General features: G+C 34.9%; 1 protein-coding gene across 5 annotated transcripts in view; it reads left to right on the forward strand.

Annotated features, from left to right (window-relative positions):
- The window catches only part of LOC137634285 (solute carrier family 41 member 1), a 166056-nt gene that overhangs the window by 75003 nt on the left and 78553 nt on the right, over nt 1-12500 (forward strand). The gene's annotated exons all lie outside the window — the stretch shown is intronic.

Raw genomic sequence — 12500 nt, forward strand, 5'->3', positions numbered from 1 at the left:
TACGTGGCTGAGGACTTTGAAGCGTGAAGTAGGAGATGATGAATGGAGAAGTATTGATTTGCACAAGATAGAGACGACTGGAGGAATCTAACTGAGGCACTTTGCGTCAATAGACGTAGGAGGAGATGGTGGTGATGATGACAAACTATTATTATTGCCATTGCTCTTTTTATTGACATATCCTTTAGGTAGATATTTACGCCTTATATTCACAGAGGGACCAGTTTTTAGTGAACTGTCGTCTTTGGACGAAGTGATCTATCCTTGGTAAAGGTCTTGCCACGGACACCTTCATATTTTCTTATTACCCAACTCCTTAAACGAATCAAAACCATAAAATGTGCCGGACTGTCGTAATACGTTGCGCAACCAACTTTTTTAATTTCCATCCACGCTTTTTATCCTTAATGACCACCGACTTCTCCCTTATTTTGCCTTTATGTACGATACGTGTTTCCTACGAAAATGGATTCGAGGCTTCTGATTGGTTCGTTTAGATTGCCGGTAAGGAACCTGTTTATCTCCGTCTCGGATTTTGGTGGGTCCACGTGACTGTACTTTTTTTTTTAAGTAATTAGAATTTTAGGGATGGTGTGGCCTGTGTTGTTTTGTGATTTTACTTGTGTCCGTGCATGAGGTTCTTGATAAGGGATGGTTGGGAAAGGGTTCTTATCTTGTATTCTACGAAGAAATTGACCCTTATCTTTCACTATAATAATAAGGTTTATTATTTTATCATCGTAGTTTTTATCATGATTTTGGGGTCCGTTGAAGAATGATAATAAGAAAGTCAACGAATCGAGGGAAGATATGGTTTTTTTTTACTTCTTAATGGACAAGGAAATGAAATGGTTCCTATATCACAAACGAAGTTTAGAGGCTATTGAGGTTTAAAGGCCGCTCATGAATGGCAGAGGCAAGGGACAGTGACATTTCCCAATCAAGCAGGACAATGCCCTAGCCACTGACCATATATACGTATGATCAGCCCCAAAGCCCCTCTCTACCCAAGCTAGGACCAGTGAGGACCAGGCAATGGCTATAAAGGTTTAAAGGTCGCTCATGAACGGCAGAGGTAAGGGACAGTGACATTTCCCTATCAAGCAGGACAGGGCCCTAGATACTGACCATATTATATACGTATAATCACATATATACTTATGATCAGCACCCAATCCCCCTCTCCACCCAAGCTAGGACCAGTGAGGGCCAGGCAATGGCTATAAAGATTTAAAGGTTGCTCATGAATGGCAGAGGTAAGGGACAGTGACATTGCCCTATCAAGCTGGACAATGCCCTAGAGACTGACCATATATACGAATGATCAGCGCCCAAGCCTCCTCTCTATCCAAGCTAGGACCAGGGAGGGCCAGGCAAGGGCTGCTGATGACTCAACAGATAGATCTATAGGCTCTCCCAAACCCCCCATCCTTAGCTCACAAGGATGGTAAGGTTGCAGCCACCAGAGGAACTACGAGCTTGAGTGGGACTCAAATCCCAGCCTGGCGATCACCAGTCAAGGACGTTACCTGTAGGACACTACAACCCTGTAAACCATTGATCAGTTTTTGTTAAGGAACAGGTCAGTTATGGTCTAGCTAAGAGAGAAATTCTTACGGTCATAGAAAAATTATACAAGGACATTCGGGGAAAAAATTTCCCTAAGTCCTTAGATCGCTTGGACCTTGGAATATGTGTCATAAGAACTCTTGTTTTTTCACACTTGCCTTTTCTTTCGCTGATCATATCTTATGGTCGAAGGCCAATGTCAGTCTATATGTATTTTTTTTTTGTATATTACTCATAGGATTCGTTATAACCTTGATAAGTTTGATAACGGTTAACTGTTTTTGTGTAGTTTTGGTTTTGTTGTCTAACTCGGTTAAATTCCCTTGGTTACTTGATGCCGTTTTTTTTTTTTTTTTTTTTTCTAGTTCAAACATTCTTTGTTTCCATTTCTCCTTTGTAAGATATTTCTTAACTCGCTGACCTGGTTATTTTTAGTAACATACTTACACACACACACACACACACACACACACACATATATATATATATATATATATATATATATATATATATATATATATATATATATATATATATATATATATATATATATATATATATATATATGTGTGTGTGTGTGTGTGTGTGTGTGTGTGTGTATGTGTGTGTTGGTTTTTTATTCACTTTCCAAAAATGATGTATGGATTATATACATGCCATGCATATTATAACTTTTTTTTTATGTCGTTTTCATACGTTTTCAAATTGTTAATCTCATTTTAATTGTTCATTTTGTCATCGTACACAATTATGTTATTTTCCCAATTTTTCATTTCATAGTTTTAACGTGTATATCGTAAAAAAGTACTGTAACTATGTAGTTTTACTTCGTGTTTATTCATTGATAACCATCCTATTACTTAATTAGAGGGACACTCAATAGACTGCAGACCTCCGCCACGGTACCTGATTGCTCAGCCTTTTGCTCGACCTTGACCTTTGACCTTAATATGTATCAATTGGTGTGGATTTCCATACACTCAAATATGAACCAATTTTGAAGTTTCTGTGACACCGATGTCCAATCTTAAGGCTGATTACGTGAATTGGACATTTTGCTTGACCTTTGACCCTGACCTTCCAAAATTTAATAAATTTCAGCTTTTTACATAAGTTTATCCCTGCAAGTTTCATTACTCTACGATTAAAATTGTGGCTAGGAAGCTGTTCACACACAAATACACAAACAAAGGGTAAAACATAACCTCCTTCCAATTTTGTTTGTGGAGGTAATTACTAACCATCCTTACCATCTCTCGTCATACAGTCGGCTTCATTAATTCCGGTACACTTGACGTCTCCTTAGCCTTGCGAGAAGTGTACCGAAATGAATGTAGCCAACTGTACTGTACAAACAAAAGATCGTTAGTTTATTAAAGTTCTATATACCAATTCTCTTCAAAACTATAGTATTTTTTTTTCTTTAGTGAGGCAGATTTGCACCGACTCGCAGGGGTGCCCTTTTAGCTCGGATAAGTTTCCTGATCGCTGATTGGTTGGGCGAGATAATTCTAACCAATCAGCTATCAGGAAACTTTTTCGAGTTTTAAGGGCATCCCTGCGAGTCGGTGTAAATCTGCCTCGCTAAAAAAAAAATTTGACTATAGAAATAACAATCTAAGGGCCTAATACTGATTACTGAGTCCCGGTTAATGCAGATTTGCACCGACTCGCAGGGGTGCCCTTTTAGCTCGGAAAAGTTTCCTGATCGCTGATTGGGTGGGTAAGATAATGCTAAACAATCAAGTAGCAGGAAACTTTTCCGAGCTTAAAGGGCATCCCTGCGAGTCGGTGTAAATCTGCCTCACTAAAAAAAATTGACTATAGAAATACCAATCTAAGGGCTTAATACTGATTACCGAGTCCCGGTTAATGCAGATTTGCACCGACTCGCAGGGGTGCCCTTTTAGCTCGGAATAGTTTCCTGATCGCTGATTGGTTGGGCGAGATAATTCTAACCAGTCAGCTATCAGGAAACTTTTCCGAGCTAAAAGGGCACCCCTGCGAGTCGGTGTAAATCCGCCTTATTAAAAAAAATTGATTATGGAAATAGCAATCTAAGGGCTTAATACTGATTACTGAGTTAATGGGTCAGTTGTTACGAAACCTACAATAGATTTGAGGACTTGCGTAGTTCCATATCCCTATTCTCTTCAAAACTATAGTCAATTTTTTTAGTGAGGCAGATTTGCACCGACTCGCAGGGGTGCCCTTTTAGCTCGGAAAAGTTTCATGCTACCTGATTGGGTGGGTAAGATAATGCTAACCAATCAGGTAGCGAGAAACTTTTCCGAGCTAAAAGGGCACCCCTGCGAGACGGTGTAAATCTGCCTTACTAAAAAAAATTGACTATAGAAATAGCAATCTAAGGGCCTAATACTGTTACTGAGTCCCGGTTAATGGGTCAGTTGTTACGAAACCTACAATAAATTTGTGGACTCGCGTAGTTCCATATCCCAATTCTCTTCAAAACTATAGTCAATTTTTTTTAGTGAGGCAGATTTGCACCGACTCGCAGGGGTGCCCTTTTAGCTCGGAAAAGTTTCCTGATCGATGATTGGTTGGGCAAGATAATTCCAACCAATCAGGTAGCAGGAAACTTTTCCGAGCTAAAAGGGCACCCCTGCGAGTCGGTGTAAATTTGCCTCACTAAAAAAAATGACTATAGAAATAGCAATCTAAGGGCTTAATACTGATTACTGAGTTAATGGGTCAGTTGTTACGAAACCTACAATAAATTTGAGGACTCACGTAGTTCCATATCCCAATTCTCTTTAAAACTATAGTCAATTTTATATAGTGAGGCAGATTTGCACCGACTCGCAGGTGTCCCATTTTAGCTCGGAAAAGTTTCCTGATCGCTGATTGAGTGGGCAAGATAATGCTAACCAATCAGGTAGCGGGAAACTTTTCCGAGCTAAAAGGGCACCCATGCGAGTCGGTGTTAATCTGCCTCACTAAAAGAAATGACTATAGAAATAGCAATCTAAGGGCTTAATACTGATTACCGAGTCCCTGTTAATGCAGATTTGCACCGACTCGCAGGGGTGCCCTTTTAGCTCGGAAAGGTTTCCTGATCGCTGATTGGTTGGGCAAGATAATTCCAACCAATCAGGGAGCAGGAAACTTTTCCGAGCTAAGAGGGCACCCCTGCGAGTCGGTGTAAATTTGCCTCACTAAAAAAAATGACTATAGAAATAGCAATCTAAGGGCTTAATACTGATTACTGAGTCCGTGTTAATGGGTCAGCTGTTACGAAACCTACAATAAATTTGAGGACTCACGTACAGCAAGGTGTATTTCATTACTACGTTAACCTCTTGTTTGTGGATTCTGCTCTTTTTCGGTCGTCATGTGATTCTTACCGGCCTAAGGCTAAATTCATTTGGGAATGAAAGTTGTTTGCAAACAATTTCTTAATGAGTGGTTAGCCTTGGCTATTTTAGGTGGATGATTTTTGCTTGATATGTGTGTACATTTTTTCTTGGAAAGTAATATTAGTTTTTGTTTTCTTAGTTAGAATTCTGTTTTTGTCAAAGATTCAAGATACCGTATTGACATTTATATATAGTATTTATTTATGTAGGTTTTGAGATTGTAGTTAATTTCAAGTGTTTGTAAATTATGATAAGAGGAATTATAGTAATTGATAAAGATAAAAACTAGTAATATAGAACAGTTATAAGCGTAAATAAAAGAAGTGAGAAGCATCAGTAATCATGATATCAGATATCATAGAATTTTTAAAAAAATATTGAATCAATGGAAATTTTTATGTGCCGTGTCCATCAATTGCGTCATCTTTAAGTCTGTCATTTTTTTACAAGCTAAAGAGACCCATAATTAGCAGTTCATCACAGAAATGTCACTTGTTACTCTTAATGTGTAGTGTCATCACAAGATGACATCGCAACTTGTATGGTTAGATAAAAAAAAAAACATTTACAAACTCGTATAGTTTCCGTAATGATTAAACTTACGCTAATGTAATAGCAATGTTAGGTACATACGTAAAATGAGATTTTTTTTTTACAGCCGCCAACGAAGTTGGAAGTATGTTATGTTTTCGTCCCTCTGTGTGTGTGTTTGTTTGTGTGTTTGTTTGTTTATGAACAGCTTCCTGGCCACAATTTTAACCATAGAGTAATGAAACTTGCAGGGATTAACTGTTATGTAAAAAACTAGAAATGATTAAATTTTGGAAGGCCAAAGTCAAAGGTTAAGATCACGGTCAAGCAAAATGTCCAATTCACGTAATCAGCCATGAGTTTGGACATCGTTGTCTTAGATTTAAACTTGGTTCATATTTGAGTGTATGAAAACCCACGCCAATTAATACATGTTAAGGTCAAAGGTCAAGGTCGAGAAATAAGCTGCTGCGGCGGAGGTCTGCGCTCTACAGAGTGCCCCTCTAGTTAGTCATGCTTTGGAGGTAGATAATGTTGATTGAAGTGTAACCTTTCCAATATCCTGTTAGTATTTGGGCAGGATGTTTCTAAACTTATGCTTATAAGAGTTTTCACATTCTCAAGTCAACGAAGCACTGGGTTCCAGAGGAAAAATGCTAACACAATTCAACCTACGTCATGAGTAATTCCTTTGTCAAAGCATTGACAATCAACCGAGAATGTAAAGAGAAAACAATGATTAACATTTTTCGAATGCAAAGAGAAAGATGTGATGAACATTTTTTTCGGATGTAAAGAGAGAGCAATGCTAAATATTTTTTTCTAATGTCGAATATTTTTTTTACTAATGTAAAGAGAAAACAATGCTGAAAATTTTACGAATGCAAAGAGAAAGCAATGATGAACGTTTTTCAAATGTAGAGAGAAAGCAATGATGAAAATGTTTCAATTGTAAAGCGAGAGTAATGATAAATAGTTTTCTAATGTAAAGGGAAAGCAATGATGAACATTTTTCAAATGTAAAGTGAAAGTAATGATGAAATAGTGTTTTCAAATGTAAAGAGAAAGCAATGATGAAAAATTTTCAATTGTAAAGAGAAAGTAATGATGAGCATTTTTCAAGTGTAAAGAGATTAGTATTGATAATTGTTTTTTTAAATGTAAAGAGAAAGTAATGAAAATTTTTTTTCTAATGTAAAGAGAAAGTAGTGATGAAAATTTTTCAGTTGTAAAGAAAAACCAATGATGAAAAATTTTCAATTATAAATAAAAAACAATAATAAAATTTTTTTCGAAAATGGAAATATCAACAACCACGGATAACAAAGACCAAACATTGTCCAAAAAAAAAAAATCGTAGACTCTCTGCCCTTGAATGTGAAGGTGAGAGTTAACAGTTAAAAACTATTACGGACCAAACAGAAAATACAGGTTCTCAATCCCCAGCTATCCACTCGGGCCGAAGAAAAACCCCAAGGATATCTAAAAGGACCCACCGCATCATTTCGAAGTTCAATACCAATGTCTTTATCGTGGGGTGGGTGGGGGGGGGGGGGGGGCCTTGGCCCATGAGAAAAACAGGCCAGTTCCTAAGAGTGTGATGAATTTTACCCATTAAACCGAAAGATGTGGTTTGGAATAAAAAGGATGGGTATCGTGCCTTGAATTCGCATTAAAAGTGAAGGCTATAGACTCCTGCTTACATTGAACTTACGTAAGGGATATTGTTTGGAGGACATCACAGCCCAGACTTTGAGTCCATCCGATGACGATGTAAAATTCGGAATGATTTAGAGATCGAAATTTTATAATTCTTTATTTAATTTTACGTATACTTTAGAAGTTCATTCGCCTTTTATGTGATTATGTATTGTTTCATTCGCCCGTTAATTATTTAGAGGTTCATTCGCCCTTTATTTGATTATATAGTGGTTCATTCGCCCTTTAATTGTTTAAGAGGTTCATTCACCCTTTATTTAACTATTTAGAGGTTCTTTCGCCCTTTATTTAATTATTTAGAAGTTCATTCGCCATTTATTTATTTAGAGGTTCATTCACCCTTTGATTAATTATTTAGAGGTTCATTCGCCCTTTATGTAATTATATAGTGGTTCATTCGCCCTTTATTGAATTATTTACAGGTTCATTCGCCCTTTATGTAATTATAGAATGGTTCATTCGCCCTTTATTGAATTATTTAGAGGTTCATTCGCCCTTTATGTAATTATATAATGGTTCATTCGCCCTTTATTTAATTATTTACAGGTTCAAAAATCCTTTATTTAATTATTTAGAGGTTCATTTGCACTTTATTTGATTTTATGCTTTAGAGTGTTATTTGCCTGTCATTGGGCTTCCATAACTGTTAATTATAACGAATATTGCTTATATGTCGTGCGTGGTTATTAATGACATAGTTCAATTGGTATTCACCTATTAATAGATATATATTCCTCCAAACATACATAATGGTTTCTTATCATTGACCTTACTTCACAGGGTATGTTACTCTGTTTACCGGTGTATTAGCTGTTTTGGTAGTTTTATTTAATCGATAAAGAGAATCCAAAGCCTAAAATTAATAACAATTTTCTGGCTGAGTTGCTACTGTGCTGCGCAGTAGATAGATTGGCGTATTCAAGGTTGGCGAAGGAACATTTACTCTATTTGGTCTTGTTTTTCCGTTTGTAATTAACTTTTTGGTTACCATCGGCGTTACGGGACCCCCCCCCCTCTCTCTCTCTCTCTCTCCTCTCTCTCTCTCTCTCTCTCTCTCTCTCTCTCTCTCTCTCTCTCTCTCTCTCTCTCTCTCTCTCTCGTGGTTCCCTTTCTTGTGTTCTCGGAGATGCATGCATACGATGTCCTTATGTAACTTGATGACTTTGATGTTAAATTAGACTTGGATAATTCTCTCTCTCTCTCTCTCTCTCGCAATAGCCTATACGTAATGAGAATAAAATATGTATATATTATAATAACTTTCATTTTATTGGTGTATAATCATTGGATTCATAATATTTTCTGTCCAATGATGTTACCAATAAGTTGAAAGTGCCAAGTCCAGTCAAGTCTTTTCGCTTTTCATGGCAATAACGCACACACTCATATTTGTGAGAGGTGATACCTTAACGTAGGGAAAGGGTTTGTGTATAGCTATGATCAGCAAAGGTGTACTAGCCAGGAACACTCATACTAGGTTGGTTTGCTGTGAGAAATCAGATAAATGACTCCCACCATCACCAATCCACACTGGCATGCTTGGTGATGAAAACTGGCCAAAGGGCAGACATGAATAAGGATATGTTTGGGGCCTTTTCTCTGCTGTGGACTAGAACCGACTGCACTTGTTGATTTGTTGATATTTTGTTGACACACACACACACACACACACATATATATATATATATATATATATATATATATATATATATATATATATATATATATATATATATGTATGTGTGTGTGTGTATGTATGGATATATGTATATATATATAATATATATATATATATATATATATATATATATATATATATATATATATATATATATATATATATATATATATATATATATATATATATATATATATATATATATATTATGTATATATATAAATATAATGTATATATATGTATATATATTTATATATGTATTTATAAATATATATTTGTATATATATATATATATATTTATATATATTTATGTATTTATACACACACACACACACACACATATATATATATATATATATATATATATATATATATATATATATATATATATATATATATATATATATATATATATATATATATATATATATATATATATATACACATACGCGTGTGTGTGTGTGTGTTTATGTATGATGTTCGTGGTTTCTTTGACACGCGCGCACAAAGAGATTCGCTTCATTATTCTCTCCCTGGCAATTCTCTTTCATCACTGGGAAAATGTTAATGTAGTGAGAGAAGACTAAGGCAGGTTCAGCGATGCTAACGAAGAAGTATCTGGGGAAAAAAAAAAAGTGATTTATTTCTGCAAGTTTTAATGTATTCTTTTTTATGTACCTGAGAGAAGAGCAAAGATAGGTGAGGAAGATTAGTTAGTAAAAGGAATTTAGGGTTTAAACTGAAGTTCTTTTCATAATATAAATTATTCTTTTGGAAATATGTTAGTTTTAATGAGGAATTTTTTTTTTCAAATGTTAGTTTTAAATTTTTGTTTCAAATGTTAGTTGTTTTAATGAGGAATTTTACGTTTTCAAATGTTAGTTTTATAGAGAATTTTTTCAAATGTTAGTTGTTTTAATGAGGAATTTTAAGTTTTGAAATTTTAGTTGTTTTAAAGAGGAATTTCAGGTTTTCAAACGTTAGTTGTTTTAATGAGGAATTTTACGTTATGTAATGTTAATAGTTTTAAAAGTATGACATTTATACTTATGATCCAATGAAGATGTAACATCACTTATGGCTTTGTGACAGTGGCGATAAAAGTAAATTATGAAGGCAATTACTTATAGTTTACGATTTAATTTACTCGTTATTAACGTCATGCTTCTTATATATTTATGTGTACTTTAGTTTTCGGTTGTTACCCCCCAGTAAAGGGAGTTAAATTTTAGTCTGGAATTTTATGCTATTTTCAGTTATTTAAAAATGCTATTTTTGAGTTTGAGTTTTTTATATAACAAACACGTTGGTTTTTTATTTATTTCTTAGTCGAAAAAGTACGAGACGTTGTTGATTAAATAGTTAACTCGTTGGTTTTGATTATATTTCATGACAAATGCAGTATTGCTTCCCAAACGTTCCGTGTCCTCGTGGACGTTACTAAACAGAAAACTAGAAGATGTGATAACGTCCCTGACTGGTGAACGCCAGACTAGGTTTCGAGTCCCGCTCAAACTCGTTAGTTTCTTTGGTCGCTGCAACCTCACCATCCTTGTGAGGTAAGGATGGGAGGTTTTTTGGGGGGGCTGTAGGTCTATTTGCTGAGTCATCCGCAGACATTGCCTGGCCCACCTTGGTCATAGCTTGAACGCTGATCATATGCATATATTGTCAGTTTCAAGGGCATTGTCCTGCTTGATAGGGCAGTGTAACTGTCCCTTGCCTCTACCATTTAACTAAAAGCACAGTATGTCTTCCCAAACGTCTGAAAACATACCCTTGAACGTTTGAAAACTGAAAACTAGAAGAACGGGAAACACACGTTTGACTAAAACTCTATATGAGTTCCCAAACATCTGAAAACAAACCCCTGAACGTTTGAGAACAGAAAACTGGAAGAACGGAAACCAAACGTTTGACTGTAAACACAGTATGTCTTCCCAAACGTCTGAAAACATCCCCACGAACGTTTTGAAACTTGAAGAACTGGAAATTAACGTTTGACTAAAAACACAGTATGAGTTCCCAAACATCTGAAAACATACCCTTGAACGTTTGAAAACTGGAAACCAGAAGAACTGGAAACACATGTTTAACTAAAAACACAATATGAGTTCCCAAACTTCTGAAAACATACCCTTGGACGTTTTGAAAACATAAAACTGGAAGAACGGCAAACACGTTTAACTAAAAACACAATATTTTCCCAAACTTCCTGTGTCCTCGTGAACGTTTGAAAACAGAAAACTGGAAGAACAGGAAACAAACGTTTGACTAAAAAAGAAAATTTACCTTCCGTCGCAGGCGGATATGTCGGTTGATTAGTCTGCTATTTTGTGACGTCAGCACGGAGGAGTATTTGATATGCAGTGACGTCACTAAACTTAATAACCGTGTCATTCCGTGGGAGAATGTCAGGTGCAAGAGCTTCTATCCGAAAGGGGCTTGTAAGTTCTCATTACGATTAGCGTTGATGATACCTTCAATTTATGCCGTTGATAAGGCCGGCGAATCTATTGGCCTTGTTGTTGATGTTGTTGTTGTTTATGGTGCTCCACATATGTGTTTATTGCTAATTTCGGATTATAATCCCTGTATAATATAGAGAAATTGTTTTGCTGTGTTTGTGTGTGTATATATATATATATATATATATATATATATATATATATATATATATATATATATATATATGTATATGTATATATATATTTATATATATATATATATATATATATATATATATATATTTATATATATGTATATGTATATATATATATTTATATATTATATATATATATATATATTTATATATATATATATATATATATGTATATGTATATATATATATATATATATGTATATGTATATATATATATATATATGTATATATATATATATGTATATGTATATATATTTATATATATTTATATATATGTATATGTATATATATTTATATATATGTATATGTATATATATTTATATATATGTATATGTATATATATTTATATATATGTATATGTATATGTATATATATTTATGTATATATATATATATATATATATATATATATATATATATATATATATATATATATATATATATCCTTCCGGTCACGCTCAGCAGTATTGCCAAACGTATTTATAAGCTCGCTCCCCATCCTTCGGGTGAGTGGAAGTAATCATACCCTGGTGAGGTGGCTGGGAACAGGTGAATGAGTGTAAATCTATCTAAATATCTAGCAGTCATTTTTGACGGGTTGCGTACACTAGTATTAAAATAATCATCAGATGTGGAGTGAAACCAAAGGCACCAGTATTGCTGAGAATATACAGCAAGCCAAACCTGATAGTTGTCCTTGTGATGAAAAACAGTCATGCCTCCATAGTATCCAAGGAGTCTTAACACCAGTGTCTGTCTAGTTTACAAATTCACATGCTGGGAAGGGGAGTGGAAGCCCCCTCAATATATGCTATATTGGCCATTCGAAAACTCAGTAGGAGATTTCAATCTCACTGCAATTATGTGGTCATGCATCAGCATTTCATTGATGCATATGGCTAAAAAACTATAAATCATTTTATCATGTACACAGATAATTATGAGTTGCTAGTGAATGCTGCAAC

Source organism: Palaemon carinicauda, chromosome 44, assembly GCF_036898095.1.
Source record: "Palaemon carinicauda isolate YSFRI2023 chromosome 44, ASM3689809v2, whole genome shotgun sequence".
Taxonomy (NCBI): Eukaryota; Metazoa; Arthropoda; class Malacostraca; order Decapoda; family Palaemonidae; genus Palaemon; species Palaemon carinicauda.